Here is a 13,674-nt window from a genome sequence, read left to right on the forward strand (position 1 = left end):
CTAGGCTGCTTCAGCGTCATAAAGGGATGCAAATAGCTTTCAACTGATTGCAATGTATTCCCATCTGCGGCGGGATTTGACGCTCATGGAAGCACGGCATTCTGTAATTCATCATTTGTAAAATATTATACTACATGGGCTGTATGATACAAATCTTGTACCGTAAATGTTGTATTAAATAAAGTTAATATTACCGACGTTAGATTAATGTCCCTGTAGCTTATTATTGCACTAAGAAGCTTATTGCACTGTGTGTGTATATATATATATACACGGTAGGGCTGTGCAATTAATCGTATTTTAATCGCGATTACGATTATGGCTTTCGACGATTATGAAAACAGCATAATTGACAAAATATGATTATTTTGCTGGGTGCGCTTTCGCCCCTCCCTAAAAGCCCACTCGGCCACGTGGGAGTGACATGTGTTGTGAGTGTTCAGCGCGAGCGAAGATGTCAGAACAAGAGCAGCAACTCGTTAAAAAGAAGGGTAAAACTATTTCCACTATTTGCAAGTACTTTGCCATTACATTTCACATCGCTAAAGATATGTGCCCAGTTAGCACTGTTAGCAACCAGGGCTTTAAGCAACGTGTCAACATGTTGGACAAGCGTTACGCGATGCCGTCTCGGTATTATTTCAGCAGGTCTGCGCTGCCTGCACTATATGATAAATGCCGTGGGGAAGTTGAGAGAGATGTGGCTTCAGCTGACTACTTTGCTACCACAACGGACCTATGGTCTAGCCCTGGGGTGCCCAACCAGTCGATCGCGAGATGTGTCTAAAAATAGAACAACAATATTCTGTTTTATCGTTAATGTCCTGTAACATAATCTTCCTGTGCCAGAATAATGCACTTGAACGCATCAAAGCTTTGTGATTGGCCGGCGTCACCCCATGTGTCGGGCGTGGCTGAGGGTCTTCAGTACAGGTGGCAATATTGTCTCCTGCCTGCGCTCATCTCTGAAACCAGACCATGTCAACAGGCTGGTGTTTCTTGCAAAAAATCTTTAAGAGATTACATGAGCAGCCCTACCAGCATTTGCCATGGTGGCCTAAACATTTTTATTTGGTCTTAAATTGTAGTTCAACATTTATTTCCAGTTACTTCTGGAGAATCTGGACCATGACGGTTGGCCAGCCTTCAACATTTAACTGAGTGGAATATGTTGAATATGTTTTACAAAAATGTTGGCTATATGTTAAGGAGTTTTCAGTAGGTTGTGACAGTGCACTGCATCATATTTGATTTAATTTATTTTGGTCTAATTTATTTTTATTTATCATATTAATAATATATGTTTAGTATAGTTTTGGAAGTGCGCTCCAACATATTTGTTGATCTTGTTTATTGGTAAAATATTATTTGTTTTAAAGTTCAATAAATGGTCAATGAATAATCGTCAAAATAATCGTGATATCAATTATTGACCCAAATAATCGTGATTATGATTTTTGCCATAATTGCACAGCCCTAATACACGGTGCAATAACTCTTTCATGCTAAATGAAGCTCTGTTGGATATCACTAGATCCTGTTACAGCGTAATATAAGTACATAACGATTGATGTGCACATTAGCATAATTACTAGCTAGCCGCTAGCTGCTAACTACCGCCTCATTAATATCAAATCCATCATAATAACAAGCCATTACCATGCTGTCATGAACGCATGATGTTGTTACGTGTACGCAAATTGACGTGCTTGATGTGAACGAGCATTTTGGTTAAAGTTGCGCATGCGCTATGAGCGCACATACTACTGTAAACCGTGATCGTTTTTCTCGCGTCCAGGAGAGAAGCTTAAAAAGGAGACTAAATGGAGTCTCTGAGAAGGTTCAAAATTGGTACTTTAATTAATAAAAACCGCGGTAATATTAAACAGGATATTGTTCAGTCAGCAGAGAAATGCTGCAGCTTCCTCTCCCAGCTGCTGGCCGTGCAGAAGAGAGCTTACAAGCATTCGTCCTTCCCGCTTGCTGGCTATTCGCTCCTCCTCTCTGGGAGCTGTAGTGACGTAGGGGACTTCCCCCCTCGTTCTTCTGTGTCCGATATCGCGTTAAACAGAGGATTTCGATATTTTACATTCATTGCTTACTTCCACATGCCTTTTCTCCTCCTTATCTCTTTCATAACTTTATATGTTAACGGCGTCAATATCCACTTTAATGATACTAATGGGCGGTAGTCCCGGATGTCGTCATGAAGGATTTTCAGAATAAAAGCTTGGTATTGAGAACTTCCGGTTTTTTCCAGAATAAAATAGCATTTAAACTGACGGTATGTTTAAGGTACATTATGCCATAAAACATTGATTTTAATTTCTAACAGTACTTCTGAGGCATGCCGGGTAATCTGTGAAGTTTCACTCTCTCAAAAGTTGGGCCATTTTATCATCATGCGCCAATGAGCAACTCTCATAGGAATGAATGAGGCCCCGCCTCCCACGCTGTATCCAGTTCTTATTATACGTCCATGATTTCATTGCTATAGAGAGGCGAAATCACGCCCATCTACTTCCGGCCCATGGGACCCCGGAAGCGAAAAATTTACATTGAATTCAATGGAGAGAGAAAACGTATCTTTTGATCCCGTTTGAATTGTGCCACGAACTACACATATGATGTTTGTCAATCTTAAACAATAAGTTCCATGTCAAAAAAGTCACATTTTGTCTTAAAACTGTTGAAATATAAGACTATGAAAAATACGCGACTACAAAGACTACAAATCCCAAATCCCATTCTGGGTCGCGTAAGTGATGTCACAGGCGATAATGCTCCAAGTGGTTGCGACTCGTAATTAAAGCGAAGAAGAAGAAGAAGATCTCATAACTGATTTATTCCCTCCAATAAATAAGAGATTGCTAAAAATAAATTCACTTTTACAAGATGCCTGTGTGCTTTGTACCAGGTTGTAATCACATAAGTGATCATACCACTTGCTCGTTCTATCGATTCCCGTCTGATGAAAGGACCAGGAGTCGCTGGATCAGACATATCAGGTAATATCATAGGTAATATACATGTTGTGCATGGAACATATATAGTCAAGTTAGCTACCTAGCTAGTAGCGACGAGTAGCGAGCACGTTAGTTAGCATTACATTACTTAGCCTTGTCACTTTTAGTAGCCTTACCATGAAGTCATTATTTTATTACATGAAGTAAACCAACATTTTAAACAGTAAGAGTAGTCATGATGGTAAGTATTTCGTGAAACATTTGAAGAGTAGCCTACTGGGCCCTCCACCGGGTGCTAAGGAAGCAGTCAGGGAGAGTCGAAGGCAGGCAGGGAGCTTTGCATGACAGATTCTTCTGGACGTGTTTCATTGTGATGACAGTAAGGGTGAGTCAATCTGTTTGTTGGAAAGACAGTAGTTGAGTGATTACTGAGAGAAAATTATTAGAAGAGATAATTATTCAAAGTGTTGTTACTTTAAAGTGTTGTTACTGACCTTTTTCTCTTTTATTTCCTTTCCCTCACCTGTAACTGCTGAGACCCTGAGGAACATGCACACTGACCTGCTCTGGTAACCTGATTTCCACTGTACGTAATAGTATTTGGTTATGGTATATTATTTATATATATCAAAGGCACAATGCACCCCCCAGAGACACACATGTATTGAGTGTGATATTTTGCATAGGTCATCTTTACACACTAGAAAACTGTAGGAGCGGCAACTTGTTTTGAAATTGAATTTTTAATATCCGATAATATAGTTGATCTGTTTTCTTTATTCTTCTCTCTTCCCAGCTCCATCCATCACCGTTCTCTGTTCCTGCAGGTCCTGCTTGCTAATCAATGCTTTATTTTTTTACACAATTAGAAATAAAGTCAATGTATTGTATGACATGAAGTTGTGCTTCATTCGGAGTCAATAATAAATTCATTCTGCCTTCAACTGCACAATGATTGTGGACTGCACCGACATCCATGTAGCTGCCCCCCAGTAAGATGAACCAAGCAAAGAGGGTCACCATCATGTCCAAGGACATCCAGCTGGCCCGCCGCATCCGCGGAGAGAGGGCTTAGACCAGGGGTCTCCAACACGTCGATCGCGAGCTACCGGTAGCTCGCGGGCAGCTTTTCAGTAGCTCGCCGCTCAATTATCGATTATAGCGTAGTAACGTTGCTTCTTGATTTTTCGGCCGCGGCCGGACAATAAAGTTTTTTTATTTTAGAATTGTTTCTGTCACACGAATATAAAATTGGTCGGTGACGCAGAGATCAAGGAACAGACGTGACAGCGGCACAGCGACACCACACACGGAGGAGTCTGCTTTCTCCAGCAGCACCAGTCAGAACCATATACAGTCTATGGTCAGAACCAACGGCAGAATGACCCGCTCTGAATCAGGCCGCGTCGCTGCGGCTCAGAGACACACAGGGAGGTATTTGTGTGGGATTTGTGTTTTTGAAAAACGTTATCGTAATGTCAGGTTTTTGGTGGATTTAATCAAGTCTTGGATTGCAGAGTATGAATGTCCTCTTGCTATTTTCAGTTGATAAATACGCGTGTAAAGTTTGTGAAGGCAGGAGGAAAGCTTCCGCGATCACCGTCTCCTCTCCGTTCCTCCAAGCCCCGCCCCCTCTTGAAAATAATGAGTGACAGGCTGACAGTGACCCGATAGAAACTTTATTATTCACTTAATCACTGAGATATAATAAAGCTAACTTAATCTCAAACATTCATGGGATTCATGTAACAGTAAGACAGAGAATGTAAGTGTGCACCCACATGCACTATTTTTGTTTTTATAATGCTGTTGTAAATACTCCTTGTCTGCTGTGTTCAGACTCAAGTCATGTGTGTGATGCCACATTCAAGACATTCAGTGTCCTTTTTTTAACAGAAGACCGTTGCTAGAAGCTGCAGCTAGACTGCAGCAGTATTAGTTTTTTGTTTTTGAGGATGGAAAAATGTCACACAGATATAGGGAGGCTAGACCTATACAATTGATTAATTATGGTTTATAATTTCATTTCAACACGAAGAAGAAGAAAAGATGGCTGCACTGTTCAGTGTCAATCCTGTGGAGATGGAGGTTATAAATCTCCAAAATCATGTTCAGCTTAAGTCTCAGCAAAACTCACAACATTTCTGGAGCCTTGTACGCCCAGAAAACTATAAGAACATTCACCAAGCAGCACTGACCATGTCTGCTTTATTTGGTATATACATCCCTTTGTGAAGCAGCTTTTTCTGGCATGAATGAAATCTAAATACAGAACAAGACCGACTGATGAACATGTAAATGACTCTATTAGTGAACCTAAGTGGGTCCAGCATACACCTGTATGGTAGACTCCATGCAGCGCCATTCATCTCACTAACTGTAAAAAAGAGTGAATGCACTTATTTTACACACTTGCCATAAGATGGTTGCAAGGTGGTGATTAAGGCGATGTATTTACTATGTGGGCCATACTAAGAAGTGAAAACATTGTAATTTGCTCTTGGACATGTATGTGAATCTTCAGTGAAGTACTGTTGTAAATTGTCGTTTTCTTGGACCTTGATGTGAAGTTAAGATTTTAGATAAGCTTTGGGTATTGCAATTTCACACAAAAGTAGCTTAATTCAACTGATGAGTGCTATGTGAATAAATGTAAGCGATGCGATGCAAGTAGCTCTTGGCCACTTTCATTTTTTCAAAGTAGCTCTCAGGTGGAGAAAGGTTGGAGACCCCTGGCTTAGACTGACCTGAGACCAGCACACCCAAACACAACGGCTCTTTTAAGAGCCACCTATAGTTTCAAAGAGTTGCAATCCTACGTTATTATAATGATTAAACTGGTTCATGTATCACTTGGTTTACTGAACCGTGATGAATGAAAGAAATGAGTGAGGTAGTGGTTTACTGAAGTTACAAAGACATTAATATATGAGTAACAGGTCAGTGTAAACACAAGCTTCTGTCAATTATGGATCATTCAAACTATATACAAATAATATGTAATAAAGTTCTAAAATAAGTATTCGGTTTTTTTAAGTTTACTAAAATCTATCGTTTCAACTGTTTCACTTTATAAAAAGGAACAGGTGAGTAGAGCATCATTGAGTTTCTTATTCTGTCAGTAAATTATCCAAATGAAATGTTTATCATTATTTTAGTCAACCCTAAACAAATTGATTGTACCTTTTTAATAATGACCTTACATGGTCGGCAAAGTTAAATTAACTTCAGAAAATCAAATCTGTTCTGAGAAAAAACTAATAAATGTTTAAAGATATGAACTTGCCATCCCACTGAAAAACAGTCCGTAGAGATTTAAAGGCGTAGTTGTAGTTCAGTCCAACGTTTCATTTGGATTCATTTCTCCAACAGTCAACTATTTTCATAAAGAATATATATTTTTCAAAGTCAAGTTTATTGTCAATCTTTCTCAGTTTGTGTTTATAGACAGAGAGATCAAAAAGACTTTTAAATCAAATAAAATTATACAATTTACAGATATGTATACAAATATATATATATATATATCCTATATACACCATCATGTATAATGATGGTGGACACTTCACCTCCAGCAGGGCAGATGGCTGCACAAGTCCATCGGGGGATGCTCCCAAAACACAGACTCACTCACAAAGAGACCAAACTCGAACACTGTCACCTGATAGGCCTGCACAAAAGCCTTCACCCCTTCGGCCTCATTTACAACCCCCCAGTTGACAGCCATGACTCCGTCCAAGTTGTACCCCCCGAGCACCCTCTTCATGAGGGACGCGCATGGAGTGGATGAAAGTCCCGACCGCAGCACAGCACCAAACTTGCTGGCTGTCAACCTGCCCCGCCTGTGTAACTGCCACTGAGGATTTGTCCACTGTCCTCCGGTGGCTGTCTGGATGGCAGCTTGCTGGTCTCTGCTCAGTCGCATTGAGGCAAGAATTGCCTCAAGCCCCCGACCCCCATGCCCCTTCACCAGCTCCGGCACGGTGACAATGGCCTGATGTTGAGGCCGCGGCTCTGGCTCAGGTGACAAAAGCCATGCCATGCCACACTGTGCGCCCCTCAGTGCAGACCTGAACCAGTCTACATCCTGAGTGGCGATGTCTCTGGCCAGTGGATTGTATGTCTCCTCTCACTGTTGGTAAAGTTGAGACAGCGGCTGGACTACTTTGGAAGTGCCAGGCTTCCTCCACTGGCACTCAACATCTGTGGAGCTGATCTGCCACATGGCACATATTGCCAATGCTGCAGCGTGGCTGCATTTGTACATCCCCCGTGCACAATCACAGACAGCGCTCTGCATCGCGCCATCGTCTCCCATGCAGATCTGTACAAATAAAGTAAGTACCATGTTTGTTAGCATGCTATAATAGATTGAATGAGCAATAATACAAGGATGGTCCGGATCTGGGGGTGGGAGGGGTTATTTTTCCATAGTTTTGTCCTCTGGTCTGATTGTTGTTATTGTTTATTTTTTCTGTATTTTTTGTAATGTGTGTTGTACTGGTTGTGATTGTACATTGTATTTTTCTAAATGTGTATGAATACATTTTTGAAAAACATTTGATCAACAATAAAAAAGGATTTGGTCAGGATCTAGACTCAGTGTGTAGTTTATTAATTAATCAATGCTCTCTACATTAGGAAAACACATACCAGTGTACCAGAGGGAGTCACACACAGCTGTGCCTAGATAACCAAACAAATTGACAAGATAACCAAAACCCTTGAATCTACACACAGCAAATAAACTCAAATGACACAACGAGATGTAAACGGAGATCACACATACAGTATAGTCGATATAAAACTGGCCGCTTCAATCTGAAGAGCAACTAAAACAAAACACGGGAGTTTACCTTGTTCTTGTGAACACTAATGTTATCCACAGCATACACAGAGACCACGAAGTTCTTAAGGAGAAAACTAGTTACTGAAACAAAACACGTTAGTGTACCTTGTTAGCTAATGTTAGCTAGCTGACATTAACGTTACACATTGCACTCATATTACTCACCAACATCTTGTAAAGCCGGTCCCGCTGCTCTTACAGAACCGACTAACTCCCCTTTCGTGTATGTACAGCTCTCAACGTGTCCAGACTTGTAGTGATGTTCACCTCGTTTTATACTTTTATTCTCATTCTGAAAGAAACAGGTGCAATTTGCTAACGTGACGGCCGTCTTTGTGATGGTGACGCGTATTGTGCGAGACCAGAGACCTGTAGTTCACTCAGCGGTTTCACACAAAAAAAAGTGTAACTTCACAGTTTTACGACACATTTTTTTTTTTTTGACTTGCAAAATATTCTTTTAAATTGACAAACATCATATGTGTAATTCGTGGCACAATTCAAACGGGATCGAAAGATAATCTTTCTCTCCGCATTGACTTCAATGCATACTTTTTCAGAAATAAGGTCCCATGGGGCGGAAGTAGATGGGCATGACTTCGCCACTCTATCGGGATGTTAAGAGCATTCCATGGAATATAACAAAAAGTGTATCTCGAGCCAGTTTCTCAAATTTACCTACCCACCTTTAAGATAATTGTTAATAATCTAAATTATTGTCATACATTGAGATTGGGTTCCAAATTGTATTGAAGTAGAAATATAAAGTAGCATAACAAAGAAAAACATTAGTAAAGTACAAGAACCCCAAAATTGTAGGCTACTTAGGTACAATAGATGAGTAGACCAGTAGAAGTACTTCAATACACAACTGAATTTCATGGCACTTACTGTAAATATTCCTATATTTCAATACTGTCTGGGAAAACACAACCTAGCCTATTTACAATATAAAAGCTTACTTTTTTGGAACAGTACTCTATGCTACACACATGTAGCCTTCCCATCTGGTGTTACCAGCGCCATATAGATAGAAGAGTTACGACGGAAGTCCAAAAACGGTTATCGTCACGTGGTTCATGTAGACGAGGATCGTTCCCCGGAGGTTCATGGCGGGCAATGTGAATGCATTGATAACAGGAGATAGAACTATGATTTTTGGTAATTATTAGTGAATAAAGGTTTTGATTTGCAATAATTATACAACAAATCGAAATGTGTATGTATTTACATCAATATGTTTTAAAAAATAAAATAGAATTTGCTAATATTAAGTGATAATATTAGGATTAGTGTGAACAACTAGTTTACATGTTAGGCTAACAGTGCCTTGGTTAAAGAGCCTGTTGCTGTTTATTTATAACTTTGAATTCTTTAAAACCAATATTATCTTCTTAAACTTGTATGGTAGTCAGGAGCATCACTTTCTAATGTGTATTGATATATTTAGAGGGAGGGTGTTACAAGCTGGCTCTGCTTGTAACATAAGGACAACAGTTCCACACCGGAGTTGCCCAAAACAATCATTTATTTTATGCAACACAGTGGTTACAAACAACAATAAAACAGAACAAAGGAGCGGTGTCCTGCTGCACCGAGCAGGGCAGCTGAGAGAGACCGAGAGCCTGTTCTGCAGCCCTCTTATATCCTGGAATCAGCGCCACAGGTAGGTCCCACCACTGCTGATTACAACAAACACACAGGTTACAGCAGCACCAACTGGTGGACAACCCCAGGGTTGTCACAACTAGTTTACATGTTAGGCTAACAGTGCCTTGGTTAAAGAGCCTGTTGCTGTTTATTTATAGCTTTGAATTCTTTAAAACCAATATTATCTTCTTAAACTTGTATGGTAGTCAGGAGCATCACTTTCTAATGTGTATTGATATATTTAGAGGGAGGGGATCTAAAGTAATGCTTTAAAATTCAGATTAGATTAATTTCTACCATTTTCTTAAATTCATGGTAGTTTCAGTAATCCCATGGTAATTGAGAACACAAATTATCTAAATGACTAATGTCATCGTTATGGCTTTCAGAAAGGACAGGAGACCGACAGGTGACTATCAAAGGACTAGCAGCAGCAGCAGCAGCAGCATGATGATGATATTAAATGTGTTGTTTTAGGAACATCCATTGCAAATACATGGAATTCAATAAACATTGAATAGCTTATCATGCAGTTTGTCTGTGCCTTTTCCTCCATGTTGTCCTGGTTTGCTGTGCTGCCTGGGGATGCTCAAATCGCTCCGAGAAAGGAGTACGAATGTACGGCTTCCCCACTGACACAGAGCGGAGGAAAAAGTGTGGCTGGCTCAAGTCAGCAGGAGCAATTTCACGACCAACAAAAAAAAAAGATGTGATGTAATTATATACAAACACTGCATTTGCACTTTTTCACAAAACGAAAACCACACCATTGGGAAAGCTTAATGTTTTGTTTAATACAAAAAAACAGGGAAAGGCTTGAAAAACACAGAGTTGAGACTCAGGGTGCAGGGTGAGGGTCTCAGTGCAGGTATTCAGGCTCCATTGAATCCCCCTCTGTTTCTTGTGCTGAAAGAGGGAGTAACAGACAGGAGAAAGGGTTAGACACACAAAGCACACCTATTGGATGGGAAATTGCCTTGGGTAGATAAGGTGTTTAATTATATAAAACAGTAGTATTAAACTTACCTTGTGTTTTCACTCTCACTTAAGTCCCTCTCCCTTTGCCATCAATCCCAAATCAGCTGAGCTGCAACATTATACAGACAGGTAATAATCAACATAATCACAAGGAAACAATATGGCTCTGCTAAAAACACTCACTCTTACACGCACCAAAGTTATATTTATCTAATATTTAACTCCCTCCACCCATGCAACTCTACAGCTCTGCTAGCCTTGGCGCTAACTTCCGGGGAACGATTGAGAGGCTCCACGATCCGCCATTGTTGTAAAAAAGTGGTCCTTTGGAGTGAACGGAGATGACGTAACTCTCAGTCTATATGGCGCTGCGTATTACGTATTGTAAGTAACCCAGTGGTTCTCAAACTTTTTTCAATAAGTACCCCCAGATCAGCGCAAAAACTATTTGTTAGGGACAACAAGCCTATATAAAGAGGTACAGTACAGCGCTGCACCATCAGTGTCTGATTCATTAAAACAACAACCTTGTAACTGAGAAACACTGAAATGCTATATTTCAAATGTTTACAATCCATCACTAAATTCATGGCAAACCAATTTTAACATCATGCAATAACACTAAGACAACATTAGTTGCATTGAACTGATCTTTTTAATAAGTTGTACTTACAATTTAGTGAGAAACATGGGCTTGTGCTTCACTGAGGATCTTTGTCATCCTGACAGGGAGGCAAACTGCAGTTATTACACTTCGAGTTTTGAAATATGTGTAACTCTGTTCATATAAAACCCACACTGCTCAAACTTCGTTACTTCTCCTAAAATGTGTATATTTATTTATTTTGGGGCGGGGAATGAAGAGAAAAATATATATTAGCATTTTATGAGCATGGGGTTTTGACTCCTCATAAAAACATTATGCATAATTTTTAACTTTGCGGCCACACGCCGTTGTCAAGCAACGCTTATTGTTTAGGTCCTTTGACACGCAGGCAGTCATATAATTAACTAGAACTATCTAGATCTGATGGATTTGGACATAGACGCGAGTGAAGTATAACCGGCAAGAGAGAGATCAGAGAGCAGATCAGCTGCTGCTGACGGAGAACACGCAGCTCTGCATGATTACAGCTCCCGCTGTAGCTAGTTATACATATATTTATTCTTTACTCTCGGGTCACTCATTACAGGTTCAGCGAGCTGCACAAGACTGATGGGCTGTCAGGAGAGGGAGAGGAAAAGAGAGCACTCCGTTTACTTTTCCCATTTTATTATCCAGAATTACTGTAAACTTTTGAATAAAGTAGTTAATCTACTTTTAGTAGTTTGTAAATGCATTAATTATGTTTTTTTTCATTAACATAAAATAAATCTCACGTACCCCCTGCAGTACTCCAACGTACCGCTAGGGGTCCGCGTACCCCCATTTGAGAACCACTGTTGTAACCCTAGTTATATAAGCACAGGTGGAGCCCTCTACTGGACTCTATGGGTACTCTCAACCATACTATGCGAGCATTCACCTAGATAAATGTAGCCGGCCCCTCAGGGTGGGCCTACCTGAATGCGCGCGCAAGCCCACCGTATGTAAGGCGGCCACGCCTCCTGACTGTCATCATCCTACACCCTCTTCAGCGAGCGGCATAGGACAGACAGGGCCCCAGGTAGAGGGCTCCGCCTGTGCTGATATACCTAGGGTTACAATACGTAACCCCCGTTATATCTTACACAGGCTCCGCCCTCTACTGGACTCTGATGGATAAACGCCCTGTCGTCCAACAACATCGACCCATCACACTGCCCCTGACCGGCTTTTGGTTAACAGCTACTGCACCGCAACTTCTTCTCCTCTGGTTGTGACCGTGGAGAAGTCGGGCCACAGCTACTTGGCTCGGTAGAACACACTCAGACACGCTTACCTCGTGAAGAGTGTGCATGGAAAATAGTGAGGAAGGCTCTCGACCACACGTGACGTGACGCCACTGTGGCCAGGGATATCACACGGCCAGCTGTGGCGGCTACACCATGGATCAGATTGCAATGCAGCGGTCCAAATAATCGCTCCCATCCTGAAGCGGGGGGGGGGGGGGCGTCCTGCTGAGAGGTGATCAACGAGACGCCCAACACACTGAGATTATTGGCCGCTGCCGCCATCTGCGTTCCGAGCCGGAATATTTTGTGCAAATATTCCAGTATTTCTCCGGGACGAGGCAACGGGGGTAGAGGCTTCTTCCCCTCCGCCCATCCAGCTGCCTGTGGAAGCAGATGGGCCGCCAGGCTCTCATCAAGGGGGGGCACGTCGGGGCGGCCCTGCACCCTAAGGATTCCCATCATACCTGCCACTGGAGCCTTCGTCTTCAGTGGCTGCCGCCACGTCGCCTCTACACACTGCCAGATATCTGGTAACAGGGGTGAGATAAAGGCCTGCTGTGCCGGACGAACCGGGCCGTAGAACCCCTGACGGAGGCGGTTCACCGGCTTCGGTGGCAGTGGTGGGGGGAGCGGTAGCCCTACACGCTCCGCCGCCATGGCCATCACTAAGGGGAAGTCCTTGGTGAAGTCCTGACGTGCATGGTGTGGCCGCCTTATATATGGTGGGCTTGTGCGCGCATTCAGGTAGGCCCGCCCCGAGGGGCCGGCTATGTTTATAGATATCTCAGTAGGTGAATGCTCGCATAGTATGGTTGAGAGGTAGAACCCATCGAGTCCAGTAGAGGGTGGAGCCTGTGTGAGATATAACGTGTGTTTTTGAGCTGCACCCAGTTTGTAAATCTTGTAGTTGTTTGTAACATTAGTTGGATTAATATGTTATTTTCTAGGCCTATCCAAATGTGGGCTATAGCAACATCTGCTCACCCTTCCCATTCTACTTTTAAAGGGGACCTATCATGCAAAATGCACTTTGTGATGTCTTTTATACATAAATATGTGTCCCCGGTGCGTCGGGGAACTCACGCAGCGTAAGAATATAAAACCCTCTCTCTTTTCCTCCGTACCCAAATCTTTTAAAAAGAACAGGATGGCGTTTTATCACAGCAGAATATAACTTTATCCCCGGTAGAATTCTGATCAGGCATTAGCTCCGCCTCCTCTTTTTTTTTTTCAAGCAAAGGACCCAAAATCCGCATTTCTCTAACAGGGCTGCAAAAGAGGGGTATGAGCAGTATGAGGCATGACTACAATGGGTGAACTGTTTGATATTTTAAGCAAAACACTTCACAGACATGT

The sequence above is a fragment of the Pseudochaenichthys georgianus genome, chromosome 14 (genome assembly GCF_902827115.2).
Source record: "Pseudochaenichthys georgianus chromosome 14, fPseGeo1.2, whole genome shotgun sequence".
Lineage (NCBI taxonomy): Eukaryota > Metazoa > Chordata > Actinopteri > Perciformes > Channichthyidae > Pseudochaenichthys > Pseudochaenichthys georgianus.